Source organism: Moschus berezovskii, chromosome 24 (assembly GCF_049115385.1).
Source record: "Moschus berezovskii isolate FMDL1 chromosome 24, NW_MosBer_1.0, whole genome shotgun sequence".
In the NCBI taxonomy this organism is placed as follows: domain Eukaryota; kingdom Metazoa; phylum Chordata; class Mammalia; order Artiodactyla; family Moschidae; genus Moschus; species Moschus berezovskii.
The window spans coordinates 62,488,138-62,512,616 of record NC_142483.1 but is presented as its reverse complement, the minus strand read 5'-3'; the positions used below and the strand labels follow the sequence as shown (position 1 = coordinate 62,512,616).

At 47.8% G+C, this 24,479-nt stretch overlaps 1 pseudogene; it reads right to left on the bottom strand.

Moving 5' to 3' along the window:
- Positions 1–20,731: 20,731 nt before the first annotated feature.
- LOC148774078 (ubiquitin-like protein ATG12 pseudogene) lies at positions 20,732–23,777 on the bottom strand (annotated as a pseudogene).
- Between the last annotated feature and the right edge of the window lie 702 nt (positions 23,778–24,479).

The window sequence follows — 24,479 nt, the reverse complement described above, 5'->3', positions numbered from 1 at the left end:
TACCTTCAAGTCACCTGTGGGTGCTTTCCAGTCACCTGTTTGTCCCTTCCAGTCACTTGGCACTGTCTTTACAGTCACGTGTCAGTTACTTGAAGTCACATGTCACTGTTTTCCAAGTCACTAGTCATTGTCTTCAAGTCACGTTTCAGTGCCATCAGCGTTTCATATCAGTGCCTTTTTGATATGTATCACTGCCTTCCCAGTCATGTGTCAGTTCATTGAACTCAAGTGTCACTGTTTTCCAAGTCACGAGTCATTGCTTTCAAGTCACGTTTCAGTGACATCAGAGTTTCATGTCTGTTCCTTCTTGTCACGTGTCACTGCCTTCCATGTCAAGTGGCAGTTCCATCTTCGTCACTCGTTAGTGCCTTCCAGTCATATGCCAGTGACTTCTCAGTCACATGTCAGTGCCTTCCAGGCAGGACTCAGTGCCTTCAAGTCACATCTCAGTGTCTTACCAGTCATGTGTCAGTGCCTTGAATTCACTTTTCAGTGTCATCCAGTCACATGTCAGTGCCTTCCAGTCACGTGTCACTGCCTTCCCATTCATGTGTCAGTGCCTTCTGGTCACGAGCCACTGCCTGGCCTGTCACGAGTCAGTTCCTTCTGAGTCATGTGGCAGTGCCTTCCACATCCCGTGTCAGTGTATTCCAGTACTTGTCAGTGCGTTCTAACCACCTGCACTGCCTTCCCAGTATCGTGTCACTGCCTTCCAAGTCAGTTGATATTGCCTTCAAGTCACGTGAAACTACATTCACTGTCACGTTTCTGTGCCATCTGAGTCACGTTTCAGTGCCTTCCAGTCACCTGTCATTGCATCCTAGTCACGTGTCAATGGCTTCCCAGTCACCCGTCAGTGCCTTGCAGTCATGTGTTAGTTCCTTCCAGTCACATGTCACTGGCTTCCAAATCACGTGTCATTGGTACTATTCACGTGTCACCGCTTTCCCTTTCACGTGTCTGTGCCACATGAATCATGTGTCAGTGCCTTGCAATCACTGGGAAGCGTCTTATAGTCACAGGTCACTGCCTTACCAGTGAGGTGTCAATGCATTCCAGTCACGTGTCAGTTCCTTCCAATCAGGAGTCACTGCCTTCCATTCATGTTTCAGTACCTTTCGTTCATGTGCCATTGTCTTCCCTGTCACGTGTCTCTTCCTTCTGAGTCACGTGTTAGTGCCTTAAATGTCAGGTATCAGAACCTTCCAGTACGTGTCAGTGCCTTCTAGCCATGTGCACTGCTTTCCAGGTAACATGTCACTGCCTTCCAAGTCAGGTGTGATTGCCTTCACATCACGTGAATCTACATTCCCTGTCACGTGTCGGTGCCATCTGAGTCACGTGTCAGTGCCTTCTTGTCACGGGTCCGCACCTTCTAGTCACGTTGCAATGGCTTCGCAGTGGTGCGTCAGTGTTTTCCTGTCACTTGTCACTGCCTTAGAACTCACGTGTCATTTCTTTCAAGTCACGTGTCACTGCCTTCCCTATCATGTATCCGTGCTATCGGAGTCATGTGTCAGTGCCTTGCAGTCATATGTCAGTGATTTCCATGTCATGTGTCCGTGTCATATGAGTCACGGGTCAGTGCCTTCCAGTTACGTGGCAGTGCCTTGCAGTCATGTGCCAGTGCCTTCCGTGTCACGTGTCAGTTCCTTCTGAGTCATGTGTCAGTGCATCGTAAGTCACGTGTCAGTGCCTTCTAATATGTGTCAGTGCCTTCTAGCCACGTGCGCACTGCCTTTCCAGTCACGTGTGACTGCCTTCCATGGTAGGTGACATTGCCTTCAAGTCACGTGAATCTACATTCCCTGTCACGTGTCGGTGCCATTTGTGTCACGTGTCAGTGCCTTCTTGTCACTGGTCAGCACCTTCTAGTCATGTGTCAATGTCTTCCCAGTGGTGTGTCAGTGCTTTCCTGTCACGTGCCACTGCCTTACAAGTCAGGTGTCATTTCTTTCAAGTCACGTGTCACTGCCTTCCCTATCATGTATCCGTGCTACAGGAGTCATGTGTCACTGCCTTCTCTGTCATGTGTCCGTGCCATTTGAGTCACGGGTCAGTGCCTTCCAGTCACGTGGCAGTGTCTTGTAATCAGGTGCCACTGCCTTCCCTGTCACGTGTCAGTTCCTTCTAGGTCACGTGTCAGTGCCTTCCAATACTTGTCAGTGCCTTCTAGCCACATGCACTGCCTTTCCAGTCACGTGTGATTGCCTTCCAAGTCAGGTGACATTGCCTTAAAGTCACGTGAAACTACCTTCCCTGTCACATGTCTGTGCAATCTGAGTCATGTGTCAGTGCCTTCCAAGCCCCGTGTCAGTGCCTGCCAGTATGGATCAGTGCCTTCTAGCCACGTGCGCTGCCTTCCTAGTCACGTGTCATTGCCGTACAAGTCAGGTGGCATTGCCTACAAGTTATGTGAAACTACCTTCCCTGTCACGTGTCTGTGCCATATGCATCACATGTCAGTGCCTTCCAGTCACTTGTCAGTGCCTTCCTGTCACATGTCACTGGATTCCAAGTCACGTGTCTTTGCCTTCAATTCAATGTCACTGCCTTCCCTTTCACATGTCTGTGTCATATGAGTCACTTGTCAGTGCCTTCCAGTCACGTTTAAGTACCTTCAAGTCACCTGTCAGTGCTTTCCAGTCACATGTCTGTCCCTTCCAGTCACTTGTCACTGTCTTTACAGTCACGTGTCAGTTCCTTGAACTCACGTGTCACTGTTTTCCAAGTCACGAGTCATTGCCTTCAAGTCACGTTTCAGTGCCATCAGAGTTTCAGGTCAGTTCCTTCTTGTCACATGTCACTGCATTCCATGTCATGTGGCAGTTCCATCTTAGTCACTGCTTAGTGCCTTCCAGTCACATGTCAGTGCCTTCTCAGTCACATGTCAGTGACTTCCAGGCATGAGCCAGTGCCTTCAAGTCACATGTCAGTGTCTTGCCAGTCGTGTGTCAATGCCTTGAAGTCACGTGTCAGTGCCTTCCAGTCACGTGTCAATGCCTTCTAATCACGTGGCACTGCCTTCCCATTCATGTGTCAGTGCCTTCCGCTCATGAGCCACTGCCTGCCCTGTCACAAGTCAGTTCCTTCTGAGTCTCGTGGCAGTGCCTTCCACGTCCCGTGTCAGTATATTCCAGTACTTGTCAGTGCGTTCTAGCCACGTACACTGCCTTCCTAGTCACGTATCACTGCCTTCCAAGTCAGTTGACATTGCCTTCAAGTCACGTGAAACTACTTTCCCTGTCACGTGTCTGTGCCATCTGAGTCACCTGTCACCGCCTCCTAGTCACGTGTCAATGGCTTCCCAGTCACGTGTCAGTGCCTTCCAGTCACATGTCAGTGCCTTCCTCTGACATGTCACTGGCTTCCAAGTCATGTGTCTTTTCCTTCTAGTCACGTGTCTCTGCTTTCCCTTTCATGTGTCTGTGCCATATGAGTCACGTGTCAGTGCCTTTCACTCACGGGGAAGTGCCATAAAGTCACATGTCACTGCCTTACCAGTCAGGTGTTATTGCATTCCAGTCACGTATCAGTTCATTCTAGTCATGTGCACTGCTTTTCAAGTCACGTGACAGTGCCTTCCAACTCATGTGTCATTGACTTTAAATCATGTGTCACAGCCTTTCCCCTCACGTGTCAGTGCCTTCCAATCAGGTGTCACTTCCTTCCCATTCATGTTTCACTGCCTTTTGTTCAAGTGCCATTGTCTTCCCTATCAAGTGTCTCTTCCTTCTGAGTCATGTGTCATTGCCTTCCAGGTCAGGTCTCAGAATCTTCCAGTATGTGTCAGTGCCTTCTGAACATGTGCACTGCTTTCCCAGTAATATGTCACTGCTTTCCAAGTCAGGTGTCATTGCCTTCAAATCACGTGAATCTACATTCTTTGTCACGTATCAATGCCATCAAAGTCACGTGCAGGTGCCTTCTTGTCACGGGTCTGCACCTTCTAGTCACGTGTCAATGGCTTCCCAGTGGTGTATCAGTGCTTTCCTGTCACGTGTCACTGCCTTACAATTCACATGTCATTTCTTTCAAGTCACGTGTCACTGCCTTCCCTATTACGTATCCGTGCTACAGGAGTCATATATCAGTGCCATACAGTCACATGTCAGTGCCTTCACTGTCATGTATCCATGCCATATGAGCCAAGGGTCAGAGACTTCCAGTCACGTGGCATTTCTTTGTAGTCACATGCCACTACCTTCCCTGTCACGTGTCAGTTCCTTCTGAGTCACGTGTCAGTGCCTACCAAGTCACGTGTCAGTGCCTTCCAGTACGTGTCAGTGCCTTCTTTCCACGTGCACTGCCTTTCCAGTCACGTGTGACTGCCTTCCAAGTCAGCTGACATTGCCTTAAAGTCACGTGAAACTACCTTCCCTGTCACATGTCTGTGCAATCTGAATCATGTGTCAGTGCCTTCCAATCAAGTGTCACTGCTTTACCTGTCACATGTCAGTGCCTTATTGGCACATGTCACTACCTTCCTAATCATGCGTCGGTGCCTTCCTCTCAAATGTCCCTGCTTATGAAATCAAGTGTCATTGCCTTCAATACATATTTCACAGCCTTCCCTGTCATGTGTCAGTGCCATCGGAGCCACGTGTCAGTGCCTTCTAGTCACGTGACCCTGCCTTCCGAACACATGTCAGTGCCTTGCATTGACGTGTCTCTGCCTTCTCATTTACATTTCACTGCCTTCTAGTCATATGTCACTGCCTTCCAAGTCAGTTGTCATTGCTTTCAAGTCAAGAGAAACTGACTTCAATATCACGTGTCTTTCCCATCTGAGTCAAGAGTCAGTGGCTTCCAGACACTTGTCAGTGCCTTCGGAGATAAGTGTCACTGCCTTGCAGTAATGTTCCACTGCCTTCCAAGTCACATGCTAATACATTCCTGGCATGGGACCCTGCATTGCAAGTAACGTGTCATTGCCTTCCAAGTCAATTGTCATTGCTTTCACATCAAGTGAAACTATTTTCCTTTCAAGTGTCTGTGCCATCTGAGTCACGTGTCAGTGCCTTGAAATCACATTTCACTACTTTCCCAGTCACATGCCATTCACTTCCTGGCACGTGTCACTGCCTTCCAAATCATATGTCATTGCCTTCAAGTCACGTGTCACAGCCTTCCGTGTCACATGACTGTGCTATCTGAGTCACATGCCACTGGCTTCTAGTCATGTAACACTGCCTTCCAGGGCACATGTCAGTGTCCTGTGGTCAAGTGTCCCTGCCTGCCTTCTGAGTCATATGTCAGTTCCTTCCAGTCACTGCCTTCTTATTCGTGTGTCAGTGCCTTCCAGTCACATGACAATGCCTTTCCTGCCAAGTGTCAGTTCCTTCTGAGTCATGTGTCAGTGACTTCCAAGCCCCGTGTCAGTGCCTTCCGGTAAGTGTCAGTGCCTTCTAGCCACTTGCACTGTCTTCCCAGTCATGTGTCACTGCCTTCCCTGTCATGTGTCCATGCCGTTTGAGTCACGTGTCAGTGCCTTCCAGTACATGGAGGTGCCTTTTAGTCACATGTCACTGTCTTCCTAATCACACGTTAGTGCCTTGCAGTCACAACTCAGTGCCTTCCCAGTCACGTGTCAGTGCCTTCCAGTCAAGTTTGTTTCCTTACAGTCATGTCTCTGTCTTCCCAGTCACACGTCAGTCCCTTCCAGTCACGTGTAAGTACCTTCAATTCACCTGTCAGTGCGTTCCAGTCACGTGTCAGTCCCTTCCAGTCAATTGGCAGTGTCTTTACAGTCATGTGTCAGTTCCTTGAACTCACATGTCACTATTTTCCAAGTCACGAGTCATTGCCTTCAAGTTACGTTTCTGTACCATCTGCGTTTCATATCAGTGTCTTTTTGTTATGTATCACTGCCTTCCCAGTTACGTGTCAGTTCGTTGAACTCATGTGTCACTGTTTTCCAAGTCACGAGTCATTGCCTTCAAGTCACGTTTCAGTGCCATCAGAGTTTCAGGTCAGTTCCTTCTTGTCACATGTCACTGCATTCCATGTCATTTGGCAGTTCCATCTTAGTCACTGGTTAATGCCTTCCAGTCACAAGTCAGTGCCTTCTCAGTCACATGTCAGTGCCTGCTGGGCACGAGTCAGTGCCTTCAAGTCACATGTCAGTGCCTTGAAGTCACGTGTCAGTGCCTTCCAGTCATGTATCAGTGCCTTCTAATCACGTGGCACTACCTTCCCATTCATGTGTCAGTGCCTTCCAGTCATGAGACACTGCCTGCCCTGTCACGAGTCAGTTCCTTCTGAGTCTCGTGGCAGTGCCTTCCACGTCCCATGTCAGTGTATTCCAGTACTTGTCAGAGCGTCCTAGCCACATGCACTGCCTTCACAGTCACATATCACTGCCTTCCCTGTCAGTTGACATTGCCTTCAAGTCACCTGAAACTACGTTCCCTGTCACGTGTCTGTGCCATCTGAGTCACGTGACAGTGCCTTCCAGTCACCTGTCATCGCCTCCTAGTCACGTGTCAATGGCTTCCAAGTCACCTGTCTTTGCCTAAAAGTCACATGTCACTGCCTTCCCTTTCACGTGTCTGTGCCATATGAGTCACGTGTCAGTGCCTTCCAATCACGGGGAAGTGCTTTACAGTCACTTGTCACTGCCTTACCAGTCAGGTGTTAGTGCATTCCAGTCATGTGTCAGTGCATTATAGTCACGTGCACTGCTTTTCCAGTCACGTGTCACTGCCTTCCAGTCACATGACAGTGCCTTCCAACTCATGTGTCTTTGCCTTTAAGTCAGGTGTCACAGCCTTTCCTCTCACGTGTCAGTGCCTTCCAGTCAGGTGTCACTACCTTCCCATTCATGTTTCAGTGCCTTTCGTTCATGTGCCATTGTCTTCCCTTTCACATGGCTCTTCCTTCTGAGTCACGTGTCTGTGCCTTCCATGTCATGTATCAGGGCCTTCCTGTATGTGTCAGTGCCTTCTAGCCATGTGCACTGCTTTCCCAGTAACATGTCACTGCCTTCCAAGTCAGGTGTCATTGCCTTCAAGTCATGTGAATCTACATTTCCTGTCACGTGTCGGTGCCATGTGAGTCACGGGTCAGTGCCTTCTTTTCACATGTCAGCACCTTCTAGTCAAGTGTTAATGGCTTCCCAGTGGCATGTCAGTGCTTTCCTGTCACGTGTCACTGCTTTACATGTCACATGTCATTTCTTTCAAGTCACGTGTCGCTGCCTTCCATATCACGTATCTGTGCTATAGGAGTCATGTGTCAGTGCCTTGCAGTCACGTGTCAGTGCCTTCCCTATCATGTGTCCGTGCATATGAGTCTCGGGTCAGTGCCTTCCAGTCACGTGGCAGTGCCTTGTAGTCACGTGCCAATGCCTTCCCTGTCACGTGTCAGTTCCTTCTGAGTCACATGTCAGTGCATACCAATTCACGTGTCAGTGCCATCCAGTACGTGTCAGTGCCTTCTAGCCACGTGCACTGCCTTTCCAGTCACGTGTGACTGCCTTCCAAATCAGGTGACATTGCCTTAAAGTCATGTGAAACTACCTTCCCTGTGACATGTCTGTGCAATCGGAGTCATGAGTCAGTGCCTTCCAGTCACGTGTCACTGATTTACCTGTCACATGTCAGTGCCTTCCTGGCACATGTCACTACCTTCCCAATCACGTGTCAGTGCCTTCTTCTCACATATCCCTGCTTATCAAATCAAGTGTCATTGCCTTCATTTTTTTTTTCCTTTACCAACCCTGAAGTTTATTCATGAAAATCCATTTCACAATAGAAGTGACATTTAAGATATCTTTCAGAACTTTATGGAAAAATAGGGTCAGAGTACTGAGTTACCTACGAGCAATTCTGTGGCCAATGCTGAATTTTCCAGATTCGCTGGCATACTGAGTGCAGCACTTTCACAGCATCATCTTTCAGGATTTGAAATAGCTCAACTGGAATTCCATCACCTCCACTAGCTTTGTTCATAATGATGCTTCCTAAGGCCCACTTGACTTCGCATTCCAGGATGTCTGGCTCTAGGTGAGTGATCACATCATCGTGGTTACCTGGGTCATGAAGATCCTTTCTGTACAGTTCTTCTGTGTATTCTTGCCACCTCTTCTTAATACCTTCTTTTTTTTTAGGTAATTAATTTATTTTTTATTGGAGGCAAATTATTTTACAATATTATATTGGTTGGTTTTGCCATACATTGATATGAATTTGCCCCGGGTTTACATAAGTTCCCCCTCCTGAACCGCCCTCCCACCTCCCTCCTCCCTTTATCCTCCCTCTGGGTCATCCCCGCATGCCAGCCCCGAGCATCCTATAACATGCATTGACCCTGAACTAGTGATTCGTTTCACATAAGTGTCATTGCCTTCAATACACATTTATCAGTCTTTCCTGTCATGTGTCAGTGCCATCGGAGTCAATTGTCAGTGCCTTCTAGTCACATGCCACTGCCTTATGGACACATGTTAGTGCCTTCCAGTCATGGGTCACTGCCTTCAAAATCACGTGTCAGTGCCTTCTAGTCACGGGCACTTCCTTCCCATTCACGTATCACTGCTTTCCCTGTCACGTGTCACTGCCTTCCCATTCGTGTGTCATTGCCTTCAGGTCATGTGCCACTGCCTTCCCTGTAATGTGTCAGTTCATTCTGAGTCATGTGTCAGTGCCTTCCAAGCCTCGTGTCAGTGCTATCCAGTATGGGTCAGTGCCTTATAACCACGTGCACTGCCTTCCTAGCCACGTGTCATTGCCGTTCAAGACAGGTGTCACTGCCTTCAAGTTACCTGAAACTACCTTCCCAGTCACGTGTCTGTGCTATATGCATCACATGTCAGTGCCTTCCAGTCAATTGTCAGTGCCTTCCTGTCACATGTCACTGGCTTACAAGTCATGTGTCTTTGACTTCAAATCAGGTGTCACTGCCTTCCCTTTCACGTGTCTGTGCCATATGAGTCACTTGTCAGTGCCTTCCAGTCACGTGTAAGTACCTTCAAGTCACCTATGGGTGCTTTCCAGTCACCTGTCTGTCCCTTCCAGTCACTTGTCACTGTCTTTACAGTCACGTGTCAGTTCCTTGAACTCACATGTCACTGTTTTCCAAGTCACGAGTCATTGCCTTCAAGTCACGTTTCAGTGCCATCAGCGTTTCATATCAGTACCTTTTTGTTATGTATCACTGCATTCCCAGTCACGTGTCAGTTCGTTGAACTCACGTGTCACTGTTTTCGAAGTCACGAGTCACTGCCTTCAAGTCACGTTTCAGTGACATCAGAGTTTCATGTCAGTTCCTTCTTGTCACATGTCACTGCCTTCCATGTCATGTGGCAGTTCCATCTTAGTCACTGGTTAGTGCCTTCCAGTCACATGTCAGTGCCTTCTCAGTCACATGTCAGTGCCTTCCTGGCATGAATCAGTGCCTTCAAGTCACATGTCAATGTCTTGCCAGTCATGTGCCAGTGCCTTCCAGTCATGTGTCAGTGCCTTCTAGTCACGTGACACTGCCTTCCCATTTATGTGTCAGTGCCTTCCAATCAGGAGTCAATGCCTGCACTGTCACGTCAGTTCCCTCTGAGTCACGTGGCAGTGTCTTCCACCTCCCGTGTCAGTGCATTCCAGTACTTGTCAGTGCCTTCTTGCCACGTGCACTGCTTCCCAGTCATATGTCACTGCCTTCCAAGTCAGTTGACATTGCCTTCAAGTCACGTGGAACTACTTTCCGTGTCACGTTTCTGTGCCATCTGAGTTACCTGTCATCGCTTCATAGTCACGTGTCAGTGACTTCCAATCACATGTCAGTTCCTTCTGGTCACATGTCACTGCCTTCCTAGTCACGTGTCTTTGCCTTCTAGTCATGTGTCACCACTTTCCCTTTCACGTGTCTGTGCCATATGAGTCATGTGTCAGTGCTTTCCAATCATGGAGAATTGCCTTAGAGTCCCATGTCACTGCCTTACCAGTCAGGTGTTAGTGCATTCCAGTCTGTGTCAGTGCATCTAGTCACGTGCACTGCCTTTCCAGTCACTTGTGACTGCCTTCCAAGTCAGCTGACATTGCCTTAAAGTCACGTGAAACTACCTTCCCTGTCACATGTCTGTGCAATCTGAATCATGTGTCAGTTCCTTCCAGTCACGTGGTACTGATTTACCTGTCTCTTATCAGTGCCTTCCTGGCACATGTCACTACCTTCCCAATCACGTGTCGGTGCCTTACTCTCACATGTCCCTGCTTATCAAATCAAGTGTCATTGCCTTCAATACATATTTCACAGCCTTCCCTGTCATGTGTCAGTGCCATAGGAGTCACGTGTCAGTGCCTTCTAGGCACGTGACACTGCCTTCTGAAGACATGTCAGTGCCGTGGATTCACGTGTCTCTGCCTTCTCAGTTAGGTTTCAGTGCCTTTTAGTCATATGTCGCTGCCTTCCAAGTCAGGTGTCATTGCTTTCAAATCATGAGAGACTGCCTTCAATATCATGTGTCATTGCATTCTGCGTTATGAGTCAATGGCTTCCAGACACGTGTCAGTGCCATCGGAGTTAAGTGTCAGTGCCTTGCAGTAATATGGCACTGCCTTTCGAGTCACATGTTAATACATTCCTGGCACTGGACACCGCCTTGCAAGTAACGTGTCTTTGCCTTCCAAATCAGGTGTCATTGCTTTCACGTCACATGAAACTACCTTTACTGTCACGTGTCTATGCCATCTGAGTGACGTGTCAGTGTCTTGAAGTCACATGTCCCTACCTTCCCAGTCACATGTCACTCACTTCCAGTCATGTGTCAGAGCCTTCCAGTCATGGGTCACTGCCTTCACAGTTACGTGACAGTTCCTTAAACTCACGTGTCACTGCTTTCAATGTCACGAGCCAGTGCCTTCGAGTCACGAGTCAAGGCCAACTATTCACGTGTCACCACCCTCCCAGTCATGTGTCAGCTCCTTCTGAGTCAGGTGGCCCTGCCTTCTGAGTCACATGTCAGTTCTTCCAGTCACATGTCACTGTCTTCAAGTCACATGTCAGTGCGTTGAAGTCACGTGTCACTACCTTCCCACTCACGTGTCATTGCCCTGCAAGTCAGGTGTCATTGCCTTCAAGTCATGTGAAACTGCTTTCCCTGAGATGTCTCCATGCTATTTGATTCATGTGTCAGTGACTTCCAGTACGTGTCAGTGCCTTTTTCTCACATGCACTGCCTACACAGTCTCGTGTCACTGCTTTCCCTGTCACGTGTAATTGCCTTCCAGTCACGTGTTGCTGCTTTCCCATTCATGTGGGAAAGTCACCTGTCACTGCCTCCCAAGTCACATGTCAGGGCCTGCCGGTGATATTTCAGTGCCTTCGAATCAAGTGTCTGTGCCTTTTTTTAATGTGTCAGTGCCCTCCAAGTCACGTGTCAGGGCATTGAAGTCACGTGTCACTACCTTCCCAGTCACATGTCATTCCCTTCCAGGCACGTGTCAGTGCCTTCCAGACACGTGTCACTGCCTTCACAGTCACATGTCAGTTCCTTGAACTCACGTGTCACTGCTTTCAAGTCATGAGTAATTGCCTTCTAGTCGTGTATCAGTGCCATCAGATATCTGTGTCAGTGCCTACTTGTCACGTGTCACTGCCTACCCTGTCACGTGTCAATTCCGTCTTTGTCACTTTTCAGTGCCTTGAAGTCACGTGTCAGTGCATTCCAGTCATGTATCAGTGCCTTCACGTTCGTCTCATTGCCTTTTAGTCATGTTCACTGCCTTCCCTCTCACATGTCACTGCTTACCCTGTCAAGTGTCAGTGCCTTAAAGTCACATGTCACTGCCTTCCCATTCATGTGTCAGTGCCTTGTAGTCACACGTGACTGCCTTCACTGTCACGTGTCGGTTCCTTCTGAGTCACGTATCAGTGCTTACCAAGTCATGTGTCAGTGCCGTCCAGTATGTATCAGTGCCTTCTAGACACGTGCACTGCCTACTCATTCACGTGTCACTGCTTTCCCTGTCACGTGTCAGTGCCTTCAAGTCATGCCCTGCTGCTTTCCAATTCATATGTCAGTGTCTTCCAGTCATGTGCCACTGCCTTCCCTGTCACGTATCAGTTCCTTCTGAGTCACGTGGAAGTGCCTTCCAAGTACCGTGTTGGTGCCTTTCAGTACATGTCAGTGCCTTCAAGCCAGGTGCACTGCCTTCCCAGTCACGTGTCACTGCCTTCCAAGTCAGGTGTCATTGCCTTCAAGTCACATGAAACTACCTTCCCCGTCACGTGTCTGTGCGATCTGAGTCACGTGTCATTGCTTTGCAAACACCTGTCAGTTTCTTCACAATCTCGTGTCAGTTCCTTGAACTCACATGTCACTGCTTTCCAAGTCACAATTCATTGCCTTCAAGTTAGGTTTCAGTGCCATCAGAGTTTCTTGTCAGTTCCTTCCAGTCACATGTCACTACTTTCCTGATCATGTGTCAGTGACTTCTTCTCACGTGTCACTGCCTATCAAATAATGTGTCATTGCCTTCAAGTCACATTTCACAGCCTTCCCTGTCACGTGTCAGTGCCATCTGATTCACGTGTCAGTGCCTTCTAGTAAGGTGTCATTGCCTTCAAGTCACGTGAAACTACATTCTCTGTCGGTGTCTGTGTCATCTGAGTCACGTGTCAGTGTCTTGAAGTCGTGTGTCACTACTTTCCCAGTCACATGCCATTCCCTTCCGGGAACGTGTCACTGCCTTCCAAATCATGTGTCATTGCCTTCAAGTCATGTGTCACAGCCTTCCCTGTCACGTGAATGTGCCACCTAGGTAAAATGTCAGTGCATTCTAGTCATGTGACACTGCCCTCCAGGGCACATTTCAGTGCCTTGTGGTCATGTGTCCCTGCCTTCTGAGTCACATGTCAGTTCCTTCCAGTCACGTATCACTGCCTTCCTATTCACGTGTCAGTGTCTTGAAGTCACGTGTCACTCCCTTCCCAGTCACATGTCACTCCCTTCCAGTCATGTGTCAGAGCCTTCCAGTCTTGGGTCACTGCCTTCACAGTCACGTGCCAGTTCCTTGAACTCACGTGTCACTGCTTTCCAAGTCACGAGCCAGTGCCTTCAAGTCACGTTTATGTGTCTTTGCCTTCAAGTCACATGTCAGTGCCATCCGGGTCACGAGTCATTGCCTTCCAGTCACGTGCCACGGCTATCTCAGTCACATGTCAGTGTTTTCCAGTCACTTGTAACTTCCTTCCCAATCACCGGTCAGTGCCTTCCTCTCACAAGTCACTGCTTATCAAATCATGTGTCAGTGCCTTAAAGTCACGTGACACTGCCTTACAAGTCACGTGTCATTGCCCTCAAGTCGTGTGTCACTGCCTTCTATTCACATGTCACGGCCTCCCATGTTATGTGTCAGTGCATGCCAGTGATGTGTCCCTGCCTTCAAGTAACATGTCAGTGCCTTCTAGTCACAGATCACTACATTCCCAGTCAAGGGTAAGTGCCGTTAATTCACGTGTCACTTCATCTCAAGTCACATGTCACTGCCTTCCAGTCACGTGTCACCACCTACCCAGTCACGTGTCACTGCCTTCAGTTCATGTGTCAGTGACTTCCAATTCACGTGTCATTGCCTTCCAGTCATGTAACACTGCCTTCCTTGTCATGTGTCATTGCCATCTGAGTCAGATGATAGTTCCTTCCAGTTACATGTCACTATCTTCCCAGTCAAGTATCAGTGCCTTCAGGTCAAGTGTCACTGCCATTCAAGTCATGTGACAGTGCCTTGAAGTCATGTGTCAGAGCCTTCCAGTCACGTGTCAGTTCCTTCTAGTCATGTGACTGCCTTCCCAGTCACATGTCACTGCTTTCCCTGTCACGTGTCAGTGTCTTCCAGTCATGTGTCACTGCCTTCCCATTCGTGTAAGTGCCTTCCGGTCACGTGCCACTGCCTTCCCTGTCACGTGTCAGTGCCTTCAAATCCATTTCACCTCCTTCCCTGTCACGTGTCAGTGCCATCGGAGTCACGTGTCAATGCCTTCTAGTCATGTGACACTGCCTTCCAGGGCACATGTCAGTGCCTTGCATTCATGTGTCTCTGCCTTCCCAGTCTCATTTCAGTGCCTTATAGTCATATGTCACTGCCTACCAAGTCAGGTGTCATTGCTTTCCATTCATGAGAAACTGCCTTCATATCATGTGTCAGTGCCACCTAAGTCATGAGTCAATGCTTTCCAGACACATGTCAGTGCCTTCACAGTCACATGTCAGTTCCTTGAACTCACGTGTCACTGCTTTCCAAGTCATGAGTAATTGCCTTCTAGTCATGTATCAGTTCCATCAGATTTTCGTGTCAGTGCCTACTTGTTACATGTCATTGCCTTCCCTGACACGGGTCAGTTCCATCTTAGTCACATGTCATTGCCTTCCCAGTCACGTGTCAGTGTTTTCCAGACATGAGTCAGTGCTTTCCAGGTATGTGTATATGTCTTTCCAGTCATGTGTGAGTGCCTTGAAGTCACGTGTCAGTGCATTCCAGTCATGTATCAGTGCTTTCCCGTATGTGTCAGTGCCTTCTAGTCACGTGTACTGCCTTCCAAGTCACATGTCCCTGCTTACCGTTTTACACGCCAGTGCCTTAAAGGCACATGTCACTGCCTTTGCATTCATATGTCAGTACCTTGCGGTCACTTGCGACTGCCTTCCCTGTCATGTGTCAGTTCCTTCTGAGTCATGTATCAGTGTATACCAAGTCATGTGTCAGTGCCTTCCAGTACGTGTAATTGCCTTCTAGTTACATGCACTGCCTTCCCACTCACGTGTCACTGATTTCCCTGTGACGTGTGAGTGCCTTCCAGTCACGTGTTGCTGCTTTCCCATTCATGTGTCAGTGTCTTTCAGTCACGTGCCACTGCCTTCCCTGTCACGTGTCAGTTCCTTCTGAGTCACGTGGCAGTGCCTTTCAAGTCCCGTGTCAGTGCCTTTCAGTACGTGTCAGTGCGTTCAAACCAGGTGCACTGCCTTCCCAGTCACATGTCACTGCCTTCCAAGTCATGTGTCATTGCCTTCAAGTCACGTGAAACTACCTTCCCCGTCATGTGTCTGTGCGATCTGAGTGACATGTCAGTGCTTTCCAGACACCTGTCAGTTTCTTCATAGTCACGTGTCATTTCCTTGAAGTCACCTTTCACTGCCTCCCAAGTCACGGGTCATTGCCTGCCGGTGATATTTCAGTGCCTTCAAGTCAAGTGTCTATGCCTTCTTTTTACATGTCACAATGGCAAGCCACTCCAGTACTCTTGCCTAGAAAATCCCATGGATGGAGGAGCATGGTAGGCTGCAGCCCGTGGGGTCGCTAATGTTCGGACATGACTGAGTGATTTCACTTTCACTTTTCACTTTCACACATTGGAGAAGGAAATGGTAACCCACTCCAGTGTTCTTGCCTGGAGAATCCCAGAGATGGGGGAGCCTGGTGGGCTTCCGTCTATGGGGTCACACAGAGTCGGACACAACTGAAGTGACGTAGCAGCAGCAGCAGCAGTAGCAGCAGCCCTCCAAGTCACGTGTCATTGCCTTCAAGTCACATGTAGTGCCACCCAGGTCAGGAGTCATTGCCTTCCAGTCACATGTCACTGCTTTCCCTGTCACGTGTCAGGGCCTTCCAGTCATTTGTCACGACCTTCACAATCACCAGTCAGTGCTTTCCTCTCACGTGTCCCTGGCTATCAAATCACGTGTCAGTACCTTCAGGTCAAGTGTTAATAAATTCCTGGCATTTGACACTGCCTTCCAAGTCACATATTAATAAATTCCTGTCATGTGACACTGCCTTCCAAGTCATTTGTCATTGCCTTCAGGTCATGGGTCTCTGCCTTCTATTCCCATGTCACTGCCTCCCATTTCACATGTCAGTGCACACCAGTCATGTGTCCGTGCATTCAAATAATGTATCAGTGTCTTCTTTTCACGGGTCACTACCTTCCCATTCATGTGTCAGTGCCGTCAAGTCACGTGTCACTTCATCTCAAGTCACGTGTCAGTGCCTTCCAGTCACGTGTCACCACCTACCCAGTCACGGGTCCGTGCCTTCAGGTCACGTGTCACTGCCTCCAAGTCATGTGTCATTGCCTTCCAGTCACGTATCACTGCCTTCCACGTCACGTGTCATTGCCATCTGAGTATCATGACAGTGCATACCAGTCACATGTCACTGCGTTCCAGTCAAGTGTCAGTGCCTTCAGGTCAGGTTTCACTACCTTTCCAGTCATGTGTCAGTGCCTTGAAATCATGTGTCAGTGCCTTCCAGTCACTTGTCACTGCTTTCCAATTCATGAGTCAGTGCCTTCTGGTCACATGCCACTGCATTTCTTGTCACGTGTTAGTTCCTTCTGAGTCACGTGTTGTTGCTTTCAAGTCACATGTCAGTGCCTTACAGTCACGTGACAGTGCCTTCCAAGTCAAGTGTCATTGCCATCAAGTCACGTGAAACTGCTTTCCCTGACATGTGTCCCTACCACTTGAGTCATGTGTCAGTGCCTTCCAATCATGTGTCAGTGCCTTCTAGTCATGTGTCACTGCCTTCCCAGTCACGTGTCAGTGCCTTTCAGTCACCTATCTGTGTCTTCCCAGTCACATGTCAGTGCCTTCTAGTCTCATACCTTGTCATCCCAGTCACGTGTCAGTGACATCCAATCAAGTGTCAGAGCCTCCAGTCACGTGTCAGTGTATTCCCATCCTCGTGTCAGTGTCTTCCAGTCATGTGTGACTGCCTTCCCAGTCACGGGTTAGTGCCTTCCAGTCACGTATTACTGCTTTCCCAATTATGTGTCTCTGCTTTCCAAATCACATGAAAATGCCTTCCAGTCTTCTGTCAGTGCCGTTGAGTCATGGGGCAGTGCCTTCCTGTCATGTGTCACTGGCTTCCCATACGCATGAAAGTGACATCCAGTCACGAGCCAGTGATTTCAAGTCATGTGTCAGGGACTTACAGTCGTGTGTCACCACCTTCCCAGTCACATGTCCCTGCCTTCTGAGTCTCATGTCAGTTCCTTCCAGTCACATGTCACTTCCATCAAGTCACGTGTCAGGGCGTTGAAGTCATGTGTCACTACCTTCCCAGTCATATATCATTCCCTTCCAGTCACGTGTCAGTGCCTTCCAGTCACGTGTCATGCCTTCAGAGTTATATGTCAGTTCCTTGAACTCACGTGTCACTGCTTTCCAAGTCATGAGTAATTACCTTCTGGTCATGTATCAGTGCCATCAGATTTTCGTGTCAGTGCCTACTTGTCACGTGTCACTTGCTTCCCTGTCACGTGTCAATTCCATCTTTGTCACTTGTCAGTGCATTCCAGTCACATGTCATTGCCTTCCCATTCACGTGTCTGTGCATTGCTGGCACGAGTCAGTGCCTTCCAGGCACCTGTCTATGTCTTTCCAGTCATATGTGAGTGCCTTGAAGTCACAAGTCAGTGCTTTCCAGTCACGTATCTGTGCCTTCCCGTACATGTCATTGCCTTCTAGTCACGTGCACTACCTTCCCAGTCACATGTCACTGCTTACCCTGTCACGTGTCAGTGCCTTAAAGGCACATGTCACTGCGTTTTCTGTCATGTGTCAGTGCCTTGCTGTCACGCGCAAAGGCCTTTTCTGTCATGTGTCAGTTCCTTCTGAGTTCACGTGTCAGTGCCTACCAAGTCATGCATCAGTGCCTTCCAGTACTTGTCAGTGCCTTCTAGTCACATGCACTGCCTACCTGGTTACGTGGCGCTGCTTTCCCTGTCGCGTGTCAGTGCCTTCCAGTCACGTGCTGCTGCCTTCCAATTCATGTGTCAATGCCTTCAGGTCACGTGCCATTGCTTTCCATGTCACATTTCAGTGCTTTCCAGTCATGTGTAACTTCCTTCCCAATCATGGGTCAGTGCCTTCCTCTCACGAGTCACTGCCTATCAAATCGTGTGTCAGTGCCTTCAGGTCGTGGGTCACTGCCTCTCCAGTCATGTGTCAGTGCCTTGAAGTCATGTATCATTGCCTTCTAGACGTGTCAGTGCCTTCTAGTCACGTGCACTGCCTTCCCAGTCACGTGTCATTGCTTTCCCTGTCACTTGTCAGTGCCTTCCAGTTACGGGTCAGTGACTTCTAGGAATGTGCACTGCCTTCCAAGTCATGTGACACTGCCTTTCCTTCCCTGTCACGTGTTGGTTCCTTCTGAGTCACATGTTAGTGCCTTCCAGTCAAGTGTGAGTGCCTTGAAGTCACGTGTCACTACTTTCCCAGTCACATGTCATTCCCTTGCAGTCACGTGTCAGTGCCTTGAAGTCACATGTAATTACCTTCCCAGTCACATGTCATTCCCTTACAGTCACGTGTCAGTGCCTTACAGTCACATGTCCCTACCTTCCCAATCACAAGTCATTCCCTTCCGGTCACGTGTGACTGCCTTCACAGTCACGTGTCAGTTCCTTGAACTCACGTTTCACTGCTTTTCAAGTCACAAGTCATTGTATTCAAATCACGTTGCAGTGCCATCAGAGTTTCGTGTCAGTGCCTTCTTGTTACTTGCCAGTGCCTTCCTAGTAACGTGTTATTGCCTGAAATCACATGTCAGTGCCATCCAGGTCACAAGTCATAACCTTCCAGTCACGGGTCACTGCTTTATCAGTCACGTGTCAGTACCTTCCTTTCACGTGTCACTACCTTCCCAATCATGTGTCAGCGCCTTCCTCTCATGTGTCACTGCCTATCAAATCATGTGTCGTTGCCTTCAAGTCACATTTCACATCCTTCCCGGTCACATGTAAATGCCACCGGATTCAAATATCAGTGCCTTCTAGTCACGTGACATGTGAGTACCTTGCATTCACATGTCTCTGTGTTCTCTGTTACATTTCAGTGCCTTCTAGTCATATGTCACTACATTCCAAGTCAGGTGTCATTGCTTTCAAGTCATGAGAAACTGCCTTCAATATCACGTGTCAGTGCCACCTGAGTCATGATTCAGTGCCTTCCAGACACGTGTCAGTGCCTTCATAGTCCAGTGTCAGTGCCTTGCAGTAACGTGTCACTGCCTTCCCAGTCACTTGCTAATACATTCCTGGCATGGGACACTGCCTTCCAAGTCGCGTGTCATTGCCTTCCAAGTCAGGTGTCATTGTCTTCAAGTCATGTGAAACTACCTTCCCTTTCACTTGTCTGTGCGATCTGAGTCACGTGTTAGTGCCTTGAAGTCACATGTCACTACCTTCCCAATCACATGTCATTCCCTTGCAGGCACGTGTCACTGCCTTCCAAATCATGTGTCATTGCCTTCAAGTCACGTGTCACAGCCTTCACTGTCATGTGTCTGTGCAATCTGAGTCACATGTTAGTGCCTTCTAGTCACGTGACACTGCCTTCCAGGGCGCAGGTCGGTGCCTTGTAGTCACGTGTCACTGCCCTCAAAGTCATATACCAGTTCCTTCCAGTCACGTGTCACTGCCTTCCTGGTCACGTGTCAGTGTCTTGAAGTCACATATCACTACCTTCCCTGTCACCTGTCATTCCCTTCCAGTCATGTGTCAGAGCCTTCCAGTCATGGGTCACTGCTTTCACAATCACATGTCAGTTCCTTGAACTCACGTGTCACTGCTTTTCAAGTCACGGGTCTTTGCCTTGAAATGATGTATCAGTGCCATCAGAGTTTCGTGTAAGTGCCTACTTGTCACTTGTCACTGCCTTCCCTGCCACAAGTCAGTTCCATGTTAGTCACTTGTCAGTGCCTTCCAATCAATGTCATTGTCTTCCCAGTCATGTGAACTGCCTTCCCTGTCACATGTCACTGCTTTCCCTGTCACGTATCATTGCCTTCAAGTCACGTGAAACTACCTTCCCTTTCACGTGTGTGTGCCATCTGAGTCACATGTCAGTGCCTTCCAGTCACTTGTCACCACCTTCCCAGTCAAAGTCAGTGCCTTCAGGCCATATGTCACTGCCTTTCATATCATGTGCCAGTGCCTTGAAGTCACGTGCAATTGCCTTTCATTCACATGCCACTGCCTTCTAGGAACATCCACTGACTTCCAAGTCACGTGAAACTGCTTTCTCTGTCACGTTTCAGTGCTTTACAGTCATGTGTCGGTGCCTTCCAATTCATGTGTCAGTGCATTCTTTTTTTTTTTAGCTAACCTCAGATTTAATAAATTAATCAATTATTCAGATCAAAAAAGAATAAGTTGATGACACAATTCAAACTCAAGTAGTTTTGACTGTTAAGTAAACAGTCTATCATTTTGAAACCGTAGCAGCAAACCTAATACACACACAGGTTAAACACATTCTTGCTGTTAAATATAAATGCATATAGATAAATATATTTACATCCTTCAGTAAACTGTAAGAGCACAAAACTAGACACAGATCTTCACCACATTCAACTTATTTGATCTGAAAATACTATACTTTCCAACTTTCAACACATATACTGATTTCTTAACTCACCTTACAAAATAAATTTACACAATTCAACCTATATTATTTCAGGGCTAAATACTAGTTGCATTATTAAACAGGGACATCATTATAAGGGGGCTTAGAAATTTGTTCTCAAGTAGAAAATGAGAACTGAACATGATTTCATCACCTTAAACTGAACTGTTCCTTGGCATTCCCTAATGATAATGTATGGCAGATCATTAACCATAAAGTACATCCTGGGACTAAAAGGACATAAGTGTAGCTCAAAATTTCTTTGACAAAATCATATCATTCTCATTACCTTTGAAAATAAACACTTAGATTTCTTGTACACACCTTAGATCCTGTTTCAACATTCCATTCAATTTATTAGAATGTTTTATAAAAATGCTGCATCACAAATATAATACAGAATGAAGAAAAAAGTTAAATCTTATTAAAGTAATTATCAGTTTAATAGCATCAGTTAAAAAAAAATAGTACTTTTACTCATGGCACAAAATCTAGCTATTTTCCAATTATCTTCTGAGCATTTTCAAGTTGGAAAATACATTATAAAAAACTGAAAGAGGCTGCCAAGCTTACTCACTAACTGTTTTTGACACTATAGGAATAAAAGAGAGATTAATACCACAGTTATAACCACTGGGGCTCTAGAATCATTAAATGATAGAATTGAGAGAGTTCAATGACTCATTTGTCTAGAATTTGTAAAATTATTTCTGTTTCACAATAAAACAACCCAAAACCACGACTCTTCTCTAAAGCAGTTTTCCAGTGTGTCAACATGTGTGCTCTCTTGGCTAGATGTTTGCTAGAAATTAGCAGGAATAGCTATTATCTTTTGGTAAAGATGTAGAACCAAGCTGCTTAACTCTTTCTGGATGCTGGGTTGCCCTCTACTGACTGACTAAGGTAAGAAAGCCCGCAGGTCAATGCATATCTATTTCACAAGATAACACTGCTGACAGAAATGTAAATGAGAAAAGGCCTATCACTGCCACAAACAAATTGAACTCCCCTGAATATGCGCCCAAAGAATCTTCTAGTAAATTGACTTTTAGAGTGGGGGGGGGGGAATCAGCAGAGTGATAATTCTTCAAGTAAACAATTTCAGTTGTTTTGAGAAGTAGTACAAAAGCAGCTTTATATCATCTTAGTCTCCTTTTCAATACCTTGAAGATACCTCTGAAGGAATAACGGTAGTAATGGGTATATACTAATGTCAATCTTTTATGACGATTTGTGCATTAATACAAATCACATTTTTGTAAGTCCATCTACTCTGTGGATATTTTAAAGAATAAACATGGGTCATAGTAGATACATGCTGAACAGATTACATCCACAAGTCTCTTGCCACAAGATGAAAAGTTTTCAAAGCAGCTTCCTTTTAAGTTAGGAAGATCTTTTCCTCTGTAGTTCATCCCCATGCTTGAGATTTGCAGTAATGCAGGACCAGTTTACCATCACTGCCAAAACACTCATAGAGGGTCCCAACTTCCTGGTCTGGGGAGGGGGCAAAGGACTGATTCACGTAAATAAACAACTGTTCTGAAGCCACAAGTTTAAGGAACTTTTTGATGAAGTCAATGAGTCCTTGCATGGTTCGGGTTCGCTCTACAGCCCATTTCTTTGTTTTCATTATAGGAGTGTCTCCCACAGCCTTTAGCAGAATGTCAATTTTTTTCTTGGTGTCACCGACAGGTTCCTCTGTTCCCGGAGAGACTGCAGCCGAAGAAGGGGGCTCCGGAGTGGCTGTTTCTGGGGAGACCTCCGCAGGCACTTCAGCTTCGGGAGCAGCTGAGGGAGGGAGCTGCAGCGCAGACTCCGGCCCCTCGGCCATCTTGCTTGGAGGGCAGGTGGGGCGGAAGCGGCGGCTCAGCGCGCACAGTGGGCGGGCCTTCCACCTGTCAGTGCATTCTTATCACGTGCCACTGCCTTCCCTGTGACATGTCAGTTCCTTCTGAGTCATGTGTCAGTGCCTAGCATGTCATGTGTCAGTGCCTTCCGGCACGTGTCAGTGCCTTCTAGCCACGTTCACTTCCTTCCCAGTAACGTGGCACTGCCTTCCCAGTCAGGTGACATTGCCTTCAATTCTCATGAACGTACCTTCCCTGTCACATGTCTGTGCCATCTGAGTCACATTTCAGTGCCTTCCAGTCACGTGTCACTGCTTTCCCTGTCACGTGTCAGTGCCTCCCAGTCACATGTCACTATTTTCCCAATCACATGTCAGTGCCTTCCTCTCACATTTCACTCCCTATCAACTCATGTGTCAGTGCCTTCAGGTCACGTGACACTGCCTTCCATGTTACATGTCATTGCCTGCAAGTCATGTGCCTCTGCCTTCTAGTCACATATCACTGCCTCCCATGCCACGTGTCAGTGCACTCCAGTCATGTGTCCATGCCTTCAACTAACATGTCAGTGCCGTCTAGGCACGTGTCACTACTTTCCCAGTCACAGGTCAGAGCCATTAATTCACATATCACTTCATCTCAAGTCACCTGTCAGTGCCTTCCAGTCACGTATCACCACCTACCAAGTCACGTGACAGTGCCTTCAGATCACTTGTCACTGCCTTCAAAGTGCCTTCAAAGTCACGTGTCATTGACTTCCAGTCACTGCCTTCCCTGCCATGATCAGTGCCATCTGAGTCAAATGATAGTGCCTTCCAGTTATATGTCACTGCCTTCTCAGTAGCATGTCAGTGCCTTCAGGCCATGTGTCATTGCCTTTCAAGTCATGTGTCAGTGCCTTAAAGTCACGTGTCAGTGCCTTCCAGACACATCTAAGTGCCTTCTAGTCACGTGAACAGCTTTCCCAGTCAGTGTCAAGGCTTAAATTGCCACGTGTCAGTGCCCTCCAGTCACGGGTCGCTGCCTTCCAGTTCGTGTGTCAGTGTCTTCAAGTCACGTGCACTGCCTTCCCAGACACGTGTCAAGGCTTACCCTCTCACGTGTCAGTAACTTCCAGTCACGGTTCGCTGCCTTCCTATTCATCTCTCAGAGCCTTCGTGTCATGTGCCACTGCCTCCCCTGTCACGTGTCAGATCCTTCTGAGTCACGAGGAAGTGCCTTCCAGTCACGTTTCACTGCGTTCACAGTCAAGTGGCATTTCCTTGAACTCACATGTCAATGCTTTCCAAGTCACGAGTCATTGCCTTCACGTCATGTATCAGTGCCATCAGAGTGTTGTGTCAGTGCCTACTTGTCACATGTCACTGCCTTCCCTGTCACGTGTCAGCAATATATTTGTGACTAGTCAGTGCCTTCCAGGCACGAGTCAGTGCCTTCTAGTCACGTGTCACTGTCTTCACAGTCACATGTCATTTCCTTGAACTCACGTGTCACTGCTTTCTGAGTCACGAGTCATTGCCTTCAAGTCATGTATCAGTGCCATCAGTTTCGTGTCACTGCCTACTTGTCATGTGTCACTGCCTTCCCTGTCATGTATCAGTTCCTTCTGAGTCACGTGTCAGTGCCTTCCAGTCATGTGTCACTGCCTTCACAGTCACGTGTCATTTCCTTGAACTCACACGTCACTGCTTTCCAAGTCATGAGTCGTTGCCTTCACATCATGTATCAGAGCCATCAGAGTTTTGTGTCCGTGCCTACTTGTCACGTGTCACTGCCTTCCCTGTCACTTGTCAGCAAGATATTTGTCACTTGTCAGTGCCTTCCAGGCACAAGACATTCCTTCCGGTCATGTGTCACCGCCTTCCCATTCATGTGTCAGTGCCTTGAAATCACGTGTCAGTGCCTTTTAGTCACCTGTCAGTGCCTTCACAGTCACGTGTCACTTCCTTGAACTCACATGTTACTGCCTTCCAAGTCATGTGTCATTTCCTTCAATCACGTGTCAGTGCCATCTGAGACACGTGACAGTGCCTTGCAATCACGTATCACTGGTTTCACTGTTTCGTGTCACTACCTTGCAGTCATGCCTCATTGCCTTCCCAGTCATGTGCCAATGACTTGCAGTCACGTTTCACTGCCTTGCAAGCCACGTGTCAAGGTTTTCGAGGCACATAACAATGATTTCCAGGTCACGTGTTATTGCATTCAATTCATATGTCACAGCCTTC